A 14291-nucleotide genomic window follows, 5' to 3' on the forward strand; every position below is an offset into this window, starting at 1 on the left:
TGCCTAAGGACATGTCTTATTAGAAGTGGCCTTAGAGCATCCCTAGTTCCTTAGGAATTGCCCCAATCCAACTCCCTCTTGTCCTAATTCATATTACCTGACATCATACTCCCATTAGTCAGAATTCTCAATGAACCTTTATTCAAGCACTTCCTACATTCTAGAAAATTGAATTTGAGGTTTAGCAAGTATAGTGGAATATGGGACATCGAGACAATCTTTTTGAAAGAATGATGAACAATTTTTCAATACCAGCATCATCTTCTTGGTACATCAAAGGGTGATCTATGTGACATTCTATCAACCTAGATAATTCCTTCATCAGCATTATCTGCTATGTGATGGTAATTGAGGGTCATAAAGATAACTCTGAGGTACTGGAATACTCTGAAATATCTTTTGAAGAAAAGTAAAATGGAGGGCAGTGTAGTTGTATCTTGACGTTTTTGATACAATGCATAGATGTTGGTACTACCGAGGATTTGTGTTGGGAATTAGCAGACCAGTAACTAGTGAGGAGGGATTAGAATTTTCATCCAGGGTAGAGAATTGATAGGATTACTGAACCCACTTAGGAAGAAGGAAGGGACAGACTTTTGAGGGTGGGATAGGGGGCAAGAGCTAGGCAAGGCAGAACAGAGGTCAGAAACATAAGAGTCAGGATGGAAGCAGGCTCTGGCCAGGAGGGAAGTTGTTACCTCTCAGGGTTTCTCAGAGAGAGAGAGAGAGAGAGAGAGAGAGAGAGAGAGAGAGAGAGAGAGAGAGAGAGAAGGTAGAATCTGAGGTAGGCAGGATCAGCTGATGTAGGCAGGACCAGCCTAGGAATGGGGAGGGAAGCTCAAGTTAACTCTCCCAGTGCTGGTAGTGGTGGGCCTTCAGGGACCACCTCATAGTTTATGAGCCACCTGAAAACTAGCGATGGCTTAAATATTGGTACCTCTACCCACAATATCCTAGGAAATAAAGGGCAAAGTTGGGGAAAGGCAACAGTGCTTCAGCTATTGCTGGAAGGTTATGCTTTCCTAGGGATACCTCTGCCTCCCTAATCCTGGGGACCTTTTCTTTTCCTTCAAAGTTCAGGCTCCTAAGGTGTTTATATTTTCTCTTTGAACAGAGCTGGGGAGGGGCGTGAGGGGCTGACAGACAGTTTTGAGTGTAGAGCCAAGACACACATGGATGGAACAGCAGTCCTTCCTCACTTCTTGCTCGGCTGCCTTCCCTGAGACATGAACCTAGAGGCTGCTGCTCTGAAAAAGCTGGTGTCTCCATCCTCCAAGGGAAGCTAAATTTTGATAGCTGGCTAATGAGCACTAGACTGGGAGTCAGGAGCCCTGTGTGATTGTGCCTGCCCTGATATTCCTTCTGGGTTTTAGGTCCCCCTTTGTAAAATGGGAGGGTGGATTAGGTGGTTTCCTTCCAGCTATGATAGTCCATGACTACATGGTAGAATGATGTTATTTGACTCAATCTCCGTTCAGCCTGTTTCCTAAGATTTGAATGAGTCTTTCTTTGTGACCTTCAGGTAAGTCACTTTCCCTCCCTAGGGACTCAGTTTTCTCCTCTGTAAAATGAAGGATTAGGACTAGATGACACTGAAAGTCCCTTTGCTTACTAACATGATATATTGAGGGTTTTTTTTTGGTGGGGGTTGGGGATTAAGGGTGGATTAGATTCCAAGGCTTTTAATCTCTTCCCCAAAAGTAACTCTGTTTCTTTTAAGGGTTCCCAATGCGCTCCTATCTCTAGTAGTCTGGCTTTTGGGATGTCAAGTTTGAAGAAACCACCTAACCTTAGCACCAAATTTTCAAGAAGAATTTGTTAAAATAGTGAAATAACCATGTTTTCTGGGTAGGATTAATAAAAAACTTCTCCAGCAGTGGACTCCTATTTTCCCTTGGTCTCAGGATCCCACCATGGGGTGGCCTAAACCTATCCTGTCTTCTCTCTCTTCCTAGCTTCCCCACCTAATCTACCACTCCCAACTGAGTATCTTTTAAACCAGTTGTCCCAGAAGCAGTTCGTAGTGCTTGCCCAGGTATAAAATGTCCTAGTTATGTCTCTGGGGCCGAAGTTGGAAGGTTGGTAGGGACCATAATGTGGAGATGAAAACCAAGTCGAGGAGTTTGGGCTGTGCTCGATCATTGAGCCTAGTACAATGAAAAGAAACCTGGACCTGTTGCAGTCAAAGAGCCTGAGACCAAATCCTCATTCTAATTCTTAGTATGCAATGAAGAAAATACATTTAAAATGCGCTGCAAACCTTCCAGCATGATATAATTGTCAGTTATTATTATAGCTATGACAATCAATCGACAAGCATTTTATTAAATGCTATTACTTGTTGGGTATTGTTAGGTGCTGGGAATACAAAGAAAAAAATGAAACAATCTCTGTACTCAAGACTTACATTCTATAAGAGGAGATTTGATATCGAAATATATACAATATAATAAATATAATATAGCATAACATGTAATATATAATGTGTATTAATGTATGATACAATGTGTCTGTATATATGCACATTAAATGTTATGTAATTAATTATTAAATTAAATAAAAACAAATTAAATAATATGTGATAAAGCTAATTTGGGGGGGTCATCAAAAAAGGTCTCAGCTGGGGATGATATTTTAGCTAGCTTTGAAAGATACTAGGAATTCCAGGAGGGAGGAAGGAGGACATCTCAAACTTGAGGGACAGTCTTTGCAAAGGCACACAGGTGGGTAGAAAGTAGAATGTTCATGTTGCATAGTTTGATTGGACCACAGAGCATGTAAGGGGTAGCAATGTTTCATAAGCTTGGTTAACTGGGTTGGAGTTAGGTCGCACGACTTTAGACAAGTCTTTTAACCTCTCTAAGACTCAGTTTATCCCATGTAACTCTAAATCTATGATTCTTAGGAGTCAGGATCCTTGAGTTCTAAACCCACATCTATTCCTGATTTTAAAAGGAGAATCACAGGATTTAGATCTGAAGAGGATTTTAGAGAATACCTGGCTCAATCTCTTCATTTGATGGATGAAGCCAACTGCGGTCCACAGAAGGGACATGACTCATCCATGGTCACTCGACCAGTTTGTGACAGAGCCAGGATTAGAATCCAGGTTTTCTGACTTTTAATTTAGGACTCTCTCCATTGTGCCACTACTTACCCAGGCCTTGTTTTTAAAAAACAAAATTCTTAATTCCAGTCTCAAATCTGTTGGCTTGGTAAGAATTCATGTCATTTTTCTACTGATTTACAAAAGCAGGTAGGATGGGAAAATAACCTTTCTGGGAGATGTGTGTTTTTGTTAGCTAATTAGTAACTGTAAAGAATATTTAAATTATGAAGAGGAGACAGCAGTGCCAAGTTTATCATCCTCCCTTAAGACGATATTTAAATGCTGCTAAATTTCTGGGCCTAAATCAAAACTGATCTCCAAGAGCATAAATTATTGTGACTCTCTGAGAAGGCTTGAAACCTTCAACTGCATTAAATTGTTTTTCTTTCCAAAGCCAGGGCCATCTCAGTATAGTAAAAGTTTATTCTTTTGACAAGCCCTTAATTAAATACGTAACTTGGCTGTGGCATCATGAAATTTTTAGTTTTTCACAAGCTTACAGTATGCAAGAAAAATGTATTCAATTTCTAGACTTGAAAGGGCTTGGTAAATTCCCAGCTTGGAGCTGAAAGGAGGGGGGAAGGCTCACAAAATGAGATGGTGGGTTTTGAAAGCAAGTCTTAGCTGCTTCATTATTTGGCCTAGGTCTGCCCTTGCACACAATGAAGAGATCTGGGTTGTAGTTCAAGTTTTGACATGAACTGACTGTGTTACCTTGGGCAAGTCATTTCCCTTAATCTAGTATTTATTTACCTCCTATGCAAAATGAGATGGTTGAATTATTTGATCTTTAAGATATCATCTAGCTCAACATCTGTGATTCTAAGGCAATGCTAGATATTGTAACGAGTTAAGTCCTGATGGAGGCAAATTGAATTGCCCAGGCAGATCTGTAGAAATATGAAATACGTAAATGCTCCTGATTATATTCCTAGTTAGAGAGAAGAAGATCTGTAAACAATGGCAAGAGGGTTTGGGATTCCCAGGCCTTATCTAGGAAAGGTCACTCTCTCCCATGTAGCTTTCAGAACTGCCCTATACCCTCATGATGAGGGGGAAAAAAAACAGACCCAAAGAAATACAAAGGATAAGCAGAGATGAAAAATAGAATTAGATCTGTTAGATGCAGTCTTTAACAGAATAAGAGAACACACTTAGAAATATTTGACAGTCACATATTACTAAAGTGAAAGGGAAATGTCTCTCCCTCACCCTGTTTGCCCCCTCTTCCCAGGCTCCAGCCACATGAGTGAATGCTCACTTTAAAAAATTCATGTCTTCTACCTTGCTTGCCCATTTATCTTTCACCTGGCCAGTTTGTCCAAAGACAGGGTATTTTGTGATATACCAGAAATAGTATTGCCTTTGGGGTCAAAGAACTGAATTCAAATCCAAATTCTGTCACTTACTACCTGAATGATCTTGGGTACCGTGGACCCCTTCTCAGAATAATGATTTAAAATTCATCAAAGCAAATATATAGGACTACAAAGGAAACCAATAATATAGAAATACAGTCATTACAATTTAAAAAAAAAAACAACTTAAGAGATAACAGATTCAGAATACGTGAAAAAGTTACCACTTTACAATTTACCCAACAAGTAGTTATGCAGGCTCTTCTATCAGACCTTTAGTGATGACGAATCCACTAGCTTCTGAAGCATCCTTGTCTACTTTTGGCCCCAGTTTTTGGGACTTTTTTTTTTACATAAAGTCTGAATTTGTTTCTCTGCTAATATCACCTACTGCCCTTAGTTTTGGCCTCTGAGTGTTCTAAAAACGTTGAGAGTAACATAACAGTTAACTTATAGAAATGTCCATAATCTTCAATAGGAAAAGAAGTCTCTTTCACCTCAAATAAATGTGTGTGTGGAATCCTTCACCTTTCTTTGTTTCTTTTTGTTTCATTTTGCCATTGGTATAATGATTTTATGGATTTTGAACTTGCTAGGTCTATATTAGACACAGTTAACGTGTCAAGTATTTGTATCTCTGTTAAATGTTGGCACCATTTTTCAGTGTCTCCTCAAGTGAAACAAGTTTCCTCTATAGCACATGTGAGGAGCTCCACTGATTAATCTTGTCAGAGTGGTGGTGTTCTTAGACCCCATTCAGCAACATTGTGTGATTGTCTCTGACGGTAAAGATGCTTTTGAAAAACCATGTTTTGTAAGTTTAGAGATAGAAGTGAGATTCAGAGACCTTTAGGGAAAGAGGAAGAGTTAGATCTGAAATCTGATTCCTAGTATCACAGGACCATGAGCATCTTTGCCTGTCATTTGAGTAAACACAGATGTCATTAGACTAGGAGATGAGGAAGGAATTCCATCTCACTTCCCCACACTCCATTCCCCAATTCCTATAATTATATTCCAGTAAATTTGTAGGGGAATCTTCAATACTTTAAAGGTCCATCATTCATGTGGCTACTCAGATTAGTGGAAGTTCTTCTGGTCTTGTCACATTACTTAGAAGATACTGAAACACAGCTCATATATGTGGATCAAGTTGGTGACCGGGTATGTGCTCCCTTTCATTGTAATTGATTAAAGCTCTTGATAGTAATATTTTCTTGCAAGTCAAGTCAAAAAGCTTTTATTAAATAATAATTACATTTCAGGTCCTGTGCTAAGCACTAGGAATACAAAGAAAGGTCAAAAAAAAAAAAAAAAGAAAAACCAGTCCCTGCTCATAAGGGGCTCATAGTCTAATAGGGAGACAACATGTAAACAACTATGTAAGTACGTGACGTATATTTATATTTACATCTATGTCTACATTAAGGCATGTATTGGAGCCAGCCTCAATGGCTTCATGAGAGATAATTGTTAAATTTACAGTGTGTGCATTTATATTTTAGAAATTAGTCAACGGTACAAATCAAGTCTTGATTTATTGTTTTGTTGATTTAAAACTTAAGATTTAAGACTTAAGAAAGTAATGAAGAAAACGTTAACTCAGATTAGACTAAAAAGTGTGTCATGTATGTTTTTTGTCTTCAAAGAACCACTTGCTAAACATTTACCAGCATACCCCTGTCTATGTCTGTCTTGTAAATTAGAGATAATCAACAGAGGGAGGGCGCTGGCATTAAGGGTGACTGGAAAAGGATCTTTGAAGAAGACAGCACTTAGCTGAAACTTGAAGAAAGACAGAGAGGCCAGGAGGAGGAGAGAAAAAGTGAGAAAATTCCAGGCATGGGGAAGAGCCAGTGAAAATTCATGTTGTTTGAGAATGGAATGCCATGCACGAGTAACAGCTAGGAAGCTAGCATCACTGGACCACATCACATGTGGAAGAGAGTGAAGCAGAAGTCTGGAAAGATAGTATGGGACCAATTCATAATGAACTTTAAAAGCCAGACAGAGGGTTTTCTATTTTATTCTGGAGGTAATAGAGGGCCTCTGGAGTCTATTGAATAGGGAGGTGACACATGGGTCAGATGTGGCCTTTAAGAAGAGCGCTTGGGTAGCTGATCCATGTCATGTTATGCCTCTAAGTCTCCGTTGGACTCTGGATCTTAGATTCTCTCTGACAAAAGGCTCATCTTCTATTGACAGGTGTCTATAATTTATTTTTCTCCCCTCAAAACTTTTCCTAGAATTATTTAATCTCTCTGTGTCTCACTTTCTTCACCCACCTGATAAGGATAATAATGTTTATTCCCATGGGGTAGTGGGGGTGGTAGGCATTCTTTCTCTTTTAGTCAATTTGGTCAGATTGAAAGAGTGCTTTGTGCTTGGAATGATGAGACTTAGGTTTCAGTTCTGTGATGGAAATGAAGTCCACAATCTCATCTTCACTCAGCTATGTAGCCTTGGGCAAATTACTTCACATCTCTGATCTGGAGTTTTCTCATGTGTAACATGAAAACCTGGCCTACTTACTGGTAGGCCTATCAGGAAGCCCCAAAAGTCATAATGTATGTAAAACACTTTTATAATTATAAAGGATTTTACAAGTGGAATCTATTGCCATTATTATCTTTGACCAACTTATGAAGTGCTTGTTTGGGTTTCTGGGATGGGGAGAAATGGAGCGTGAAGCTCTAAAGGGGAGAAGGAGATTGTGGTCTTCATTTCCATCATAGGTCTGAGCATTCAGTGCTTTCGAACTACTTTCGTGCTTTGAAGATGGCAAGGAATCATAAGAGCATAAGGAAAATAACAAAGGTTGGGATGAGAGAATTTTCTGAGCTAAAAATCTCCCTTTGATTTTGGAGTGCTACTTCTTTAAAAGCTTTGCAGAAAGGGTAGAATGACTTGGGATGTAATTACTGTGCTCTGTTGCCTCTGTAGATACTGAGCAATTAACTTGGCTTTCTGCTTATCTGATTTTAATGTCAGGTTATGGCTCTAGATGAAAGTAATGCTTATTTCACTAAGAAAAGTCATTAACACCATTTCCTGCATCGTCAGAATGAGACAAAAACTTTGGCTACAGGACAGGAAAACAGTTTGATTAAAAGTGAACAAAAAATTGTGTAACTGTCCTAATGTGTGGTCTCTAAAACATGGAGCAGCTGGGCATTGCACTGCCTTCAAATAGAAACAGAGAATCAAGGGAGGCAAAGATATCATCATCATCATCATCATCAACAAGTATTTATTAAGCACCTCCTGTATGCATGGCATTGTGCAAACCATTGGAGATACATTAGAAACCAACTAATCCAGTCCTCTGGCAGATGAATTAATCTTCTCGAGACAACATTCTAGACCAATGGTTGTCCAGCCAATCAGTTAATAAACATGAATTAAGTAGCTATTCTGTACCAGGCACAGTTCCATGGACCCAAGTGCAAGTCCTTGTCCTCAACTCAGATTTAATATCTCCAGTAATAGGCAACTCACTACTCCACCGGGCCAACCACTTAATTTTCAGATGACTACAATTCATTGATGCTATTTCTTCAATTTATCTGAAATCTTCCTCCATGGAACTTTTACCCTCTGGCCTTAGTTCACCCCATAAAAAATGAAAGTTTTCTTTTATATCATAACCCTTTAAATATATGAAGACAGCTATTTTGTCCCTGCCAAGTCTTTTCTCCTTTAGGCTAAATGTACCCAATCCCTCCAATGAACAGTTTCATATATAATGTGATTTTGATTCTCCTCACTATCAAAGTCACCATCCTTTGGAGGCACTCCATCTTGTCAATATCCCTCCTAAAATGTGTCCACAAATAAACAAAATGCTCTAGTTTTCTGGTTAGAGAATGTGAGGCTATTACCTCAAATGTCTTCGGCACTATATTCCTATTAGTGTGGGTAGAAGACTTTGTCTTTCCAGTAGCAATGTAAGACGGTGAGGGTTGGACTATAAGGAGAGCTGAGGTCTGCAAAATTGATGCTTTCAAACTGTGGTTCTGGAGAAAGTTTTTGAGAGTCCCTTGGACAACAAGGAGATCAAATCAGTCAATACTTAAAGAAATTAAGTCAGACTATTGATGCAGAAGGTCAAATGCTGAAGCTGAAGCTTAAATACTTTGGCCACATAATGAGAATATGGCACTCATTAAAAAAGACTTTGATGTTGGGAAAGATTGAAGGCAAAAGGAGAAGGAGATGGTAGAGCATGAGATGGCTAGATAGTATAGTAGAAACAATGAACACAAACTTGGACAGACTTTAAGACATAGTGGAGGATAGAAGGGCTTGTCATGCTATGGTCCACGGGGTCAAGAAGACTGGGGCGTGACTGAAGGATTGGACAACAACAACACTACATTGTGGTCTATGATTATCAAGAAAAGAAATAGACTGTCCCCAAACACCTCAATTCGATTCAAGGATTATTTATTAAGTATCATTGAGCCAGGTTCTGGGGACACAAAGAACACCAGTATGACCTCAAGGAGTCTGTATTTTACTAGAGGGATACAGTATGTATATAAGCAATTGATTTTAAAGTTGGTACAAAGTTCTGCAGAAGGATTTTGAGAAGCAGCGTGTTAGTGCCTGGGGAAGTGAGTGGGAGTGTTAGGGTAAGGGGTGGGAAAGTCCTTATGGAGAAGATAATCCTTGAACTGTGCTTAGAAGGAAGTGAAAAGAGAGTGCTCTCCATACTTAGAATATCTTGGGAGGATCACTGTGCAAAGAGACGGAGGAAAGAGAAAATCAAATGTCTGTCATGCATGGGGAAAAGCTAGCAGGCTGGTTTAAATGGGAAAGAAAAGTATGGGAATGGGACCAAATATGAAATAAGCCTAGGAAGGTAGGTGAGAACCAGGTTGTAGAGGACTTAACATGGCAGGCTGAGGATTTTGTATTTTCTCCCACAGGCAACAGGGAGCCAATCTCCAAGAAGGAGATTTTTGAGGTTGAAAGGAATAAGAAGACTAATAAAAGTTATAACTGAAAGCAATAAAATGAACCTAAGAAAAGTACATTTAGACTGACTATCAAGCCAGGGAAGGTTTTTAAATGGATTTATGCTTGAATTGGGTTTGTGTAGGTCTCTTTTATATGGACAGACTCTTTGAAATCATGCCTTCACTGTAAACTGTCCTTAAAATGGGGCCAGTGGGAACATTAGCAGCTATGGAGAATTCATAAAGAAGAAATCAGAAGGAATCCCAGGATCACAAATATAGAGCTGGAAGGGACTTTAGAGACCAGCTAGTCCAATCCGTTCATTTTAGAGAAGAGGAAGCTAAATTTTAGAGGGATTAAGTGACTTGCTTGTTTAGAAGCTGGAATTGAATGTGGGCCCATTATGAAGCTAATCAAGGCAAAAATTCTCAACAGCATATATATATATATATATATATATATATATATATATATACACATATATATATATGCATATATATATGCATATATATGTATATATATATATACACATACACATACATACACACATATACATACATATATATGTACTCAATAATATTCATGAAATGTTAGACATTGAGGAATATCTTCAATGTATGGATTCATGTATGGAAGAATTGCACAGGATGAAAATTCGTGGATTGTCTGTAATCTTCACCAATTGAGCAAGCCTGTCCATTAATGATATCACACACACACACACATGCACACACACACAAATATTGAAGCAGAGCTATTTATGTTGGCATCTTAACTCTTTACTTGACTATAAACTACATGAATGCTGGAATCATACTTATAATAAGAAGTAGGAGGAGAAGGCTGAGCTTTCCTTAATTAGTTCAAGTCAACAAGTATGGACAAACATACATCCCAAGATACTGAAAGAACTGGCGAGTTTGATCACTGAGTCATTGACTATGATCTTTGAAAGATCTTAAAGACAGGGAGAAGTGTCACAGAAGAGGGACAAATGCCCTGATTCTCCAAAAAGGTAAGACTACAGCCTGTCTGTCTTTTTTGGACTGGTGAGTTTAACTTGAATTCTTGGCAATATAGAACATATAGAAAAGGTTGTTTCCCTAGGAAAGGGAAAAGGTGATTTTGAAGAGTCAGTATGGCTTCATCAAGAACATGTAATGGTTGATCAGCCTTGTTTACATTTCAACAGGGATACTAGGTGAGATATATATTTTGCCAAAAATTTGGCAATGTTGCTTATACTGTTTTCATACATAAGATGAAGAGATATAGGTCATATGATAGTTTAGGTAGGTAAATTCAGAACTAATTGAATGACTGGATCTCAAAAAAGCAGTTTCTGTTGAATTAACCTTGTCTTAGAGTCAGATCTTCAATGGATTGACCCAGAAATCTGTCCTTGTTCTTGTGTTGTCCAACACAGGCTTATAAAATCATATAAGGAGCTGGAAGGGTCCTTAGAGATTTTCTAAGCTAAAATGCTCATTTTTTACAGATGAGAAAACTGAATCTCAGAAGGGTAAGTAACTTGTTCAACATCATAAAAGTGTATGACAGAGTCAGAGTTTGAACTCAAGCTGTATGACTCCAAAGTTTGCTTTTTCCCTACACCTCTTCCCCAACCCCCAAAGATGGCAAGCTAGAAGAGATAACTGACATTGGATCCAAAGTTAAGATCCAAAAAGATTCTGAGAAGCTAAAATATTTGGTTGAATTAAATAAGATTCAGTCTAATAGACATAAATGAAAAGTCTTATACTTTGAGCTGGCTCAACTTGGAGGATGGATGGCTAGCCTTGAAGGATGGATGAGAGAGCAAATGAAATACATTAAATACATTGGCAATTCATAATTATAGAATCACAGAATTTGAGAGTTGGAAGCAACCAGATAATTCAGCCCATACCTGAGAAAGAATCTCTACTACAGCACACCCCCAAGTTGGCCATACAGCCTCTACTTGAAGACCTACATTAAAGGGGAAGCTACTGTTTCTTGTTGCACTAGTTGTGGTACCTACCTTTTGATAGCTCTAATTATTAGGAAACTAGTTCCTGACATTAAACTAAAATTTCTATGTTTGTCATCTTCCACCTACTATTCCTGATTTGGGGGCCATAGAATAAATCTAATTCTTCTCCCTAAGGGAACCCTTCAAATATTGGGATGCAACTATCTCTTGCCATATACATGGCATATCATTCCTTCTGATATTAATAATATAATTCTTTTCTCCAAGCTAAACATGTCCAGTTCCTTCTGTATGTAGGTCCTTGTATGGAATGGTCTTATAAGAACCGTTCTTACCCTCATGATCTTTTGTCTGCACACTCTCTTCCAGAAGTGGACACAATGCCCCAGATGTGGCCTAACCAGGGTAGAATACAGTGGCACTTGCACCAACTGTTTATTCCTGAATGTTTTGTCTTTCTTAATGCCCTCCTAAGATCATATTAGTTTTTTTGGTCTTCCGTATTTTATTACAGAGGCTTGGACAATATATCAGTGCTGTACCAAGAAACTGAATTGCTTCCATTTAAAGTGTCTTAGGAAGATTTTAAGGATAACCTGACAGACACTGAGGTCCTTTCTTGAACTAAACTGCCAAGCATTCAAACTTTACTGCAGAAAGCACAACTCGGATGGGCTGGCCACATTGTTAGAATGCCATAAAAGACTATTTTATAGAAAACTCACATGGTGCAAGTGCTCACATGGTGGTCAGAAGAAGTGGTGCAAGGACACTTCAAGGTCTCTCTTAAGAACTTTGGAATTGATTGTGTGACATAGGGAGACACTAGCACAGGACCACCCAACATGGTGTGCTCCCATCAGAGAAGGTGCTGTGCTCTGTGAGCAAAGCACAATTGAAATAGCTCAAAAGAAATGAGAGATGCTCAAATTTAGAGAATCCACCCTAGTTGTTCACACGGACTATTTGTGCCCGACCTGTGCTAGAGTATTCCAAGCTAATATTGGTTTGATCAGCCACAGCTGGAAGCATAGTAACTTAGCTTTAACTTAGTGATGTCATTTTGGTCCTCTTTGAAAATGGACAGCAACCACACAATATTGAGCTTGCAATGCACACTAAAACCCCTTGATGTTTTTCAGATTAACTGTTGACTTACCCATCTAGTTACTTGGGAAATTGCTTTTTTTTTTTAACCCAAGTGTAAGACTTTTTAATTATCCTTATAAAATTGCATTTATTTGATTCAGCCTATTGTAGCATGTTGAGATTATTTTGGATCCTAACTCTGTTAACCAGGGTGTCAGCTCTCCAGTCTAATTTTGTATCGTTTGTGAATTAGATGAGCATGTCTTTACCCAAAACCATTGATAAAAAATATTCAACAGCATATAGCCAAAGAGAAATCTCTGGGCATGCCTCTAGAGATCATCTGCCAAGTTGACATTGAACAATTAATGATAACTCTTTGAATCCAGCTATTCAGACTGTTACAAACCTAATTGCATAATTCTTTAGAAATACATATCTGTATATTTTCCAGAAGAATAGCATGAGATAATTTATTAAATGATTTGTTGAAATCATGGTAAATTAAATGTATAACATTCCTTCTGCTGTCTCAGTTTAACAATCCTATTAAAAAAGGAAATAAAGTTATTAAGGTATAACTTGTTCTTGATGAAGTCATGCTAGCTCTCTGTGGTCCCTATTTCTCTATTCTTTAAATATCTCTTTAATAATCAGTTCCAAACTTTTGCCAGGAATGTGAGTTAATTATCCTTTAGTTTATAGTTGATTTCCTTCCCTTTATTGAAAATCAGGACTATGTTTGCCCTTCTCCAGTCCTGGGGTATCTTTTCTACTCTCCATGGCTTTCAAAACATTATTGACATTCTCTCAACAGTCACACGCACTAGTTCTTTCAGGACCCAAAGATACAGTTCATCTGGGCTATGTGATTTACATTCAGGAAGGGCAGATAGGTGGTTTCTTACTGCTTTCTTACTTGTCTTGGATATCATCTCCCTCTTCACTATCTTTGTGCTGTTTCTCCCCATCCAAAGGTCATTCTTTTTGGCAGAGTAAATAGAAGCTAAATAAGATAAGCTAAAACAGAGAACTCAGATGCATGGGAAGCAAAATCCAACCCCTGCAATAGTTCTGCTATGTGAAACCAGGCCTTTGGAAAGTGAAAAGAATTGTTTTGCCTTTTATCAAATAAGTCTTGGCCCCATCATTATTCTCTTCTTGCATCTTATTTAAGGCTCTGAGGTTGGAAGCGTATCAAGCTTAGTCTGTAACAAGGCAGTCTCATTGAAAGATTTGACTTGCAAACTTACCTTTGGGTGTTTGAAAAGCATGTGAGTTATTTTAAAATTCCTTTTGTAATGGTTGAAATCCCACCATTCATTCATATTCATTTCTGAAGACAGAGCCCATGGCTCAAGGGACTAGAAATGAAATTGTCAATACACTGAAGATGAACTTAAGCCATTATTATTGACTTTAACTGGACTAATCTAACCTGGATCACTAACAGAGACAAGGGTTTAGCAATTGATTTTTCAAGCCCAGAGAGATTTCTTACATTACTTGTTTTCATTTCTTGATGACTGCTTTTTTTTTAAAGTTAGTATATAGCAACTTTCCATTGTGAGACCCTTTCTTGGGGGTGGGGGAAGCAAAATTATAAAAAGAGTTAGTAGGCAGCTAAGTGGTGAAGTGAATAGAGTGTTAGCCCTAAAGCCCAAAGGACCTGAGTTCAAATCTAGCCTCAGATACTTACTAGCTGTATGATCCTGGCCAAGGCATTTTGTCAGTTTCCTAATCTGTAAAATGAGAAGGAAATGGCAAACCACTCTGGTATCTTTGACAAGGAAAATCT

This window comes from Phascolarctos cinereus, unplaced genomic scaffold (genome assembly GCF_003287225.1).
Source record: "Phascolarctos cinereus isolate Bilbo 61053 unplaced genomic scaffold, phaCin_HiC Scaffold_726;HRSCAF=1367, whole genome shotgun sequence".
NCBI lineage: Eukaryota > Metazoa > Chordata > Mammalia > Diprotodontia > Phascolarctidae > Phascolarctos > Phascolarctos cinereus.